Raw genomic sequence first — 473 nt, forward strand, 5'->3', positions numbered from 1 at the left:
TCTCCTAACGGGGCAGCTACAAATCAAGCGACAGCTCGGCGCGCAAAGCACCGGGAGGAAGCTGCGGAATCCCCTCTCAGCTTTCAGTGCGTGTTTATTTCAGTTTTATATTTATTTCAGGCAAGTGCTTATTACATGGATGTTATTCATGTTGGATACCTCAGTGCTGGAGCATGACGAGCCGGTATAGTACAGCTGAATAGTAAAAATACAATATGTACAAAATTAGTTGGGTTTTTTTCACATAGCAGATGTATCCAAACACATAAAAATATTTACAGTCTAGGTTCCTCAATATTTAGTATTTCAATAAATCGGTAACACAGTGACACGCCCTCGCTGTGAACACGGGCGGCGTGTGCCCGGTGTGAGCGTGGGCCACGCGCTGCCTTCCCCGGGATGTGCACGGGGGCGACCAGCTCTGTGGGCTCGGGGGCCAGCGCTGGCAGCAATTCTGCGCTCGCAGCGTCCTC

This window comes from Egretta garzetta, unplaced genomic scaffold (assembly GCF_000687185.1).
Source record: "Egretta garzetta isolate BGI_Z169 unplaced genomic scaffold, ASM68718v1 scaffold120, whole genome shotgun sequence".
In the NCBI taxonomy this organism is placed as follows: domain Eukaryota; kingdom Metazoa; phylum Chordata; class Aves; order Pelecaniformes; family Ardeidae; genus Egretta; species Egretta garzetta.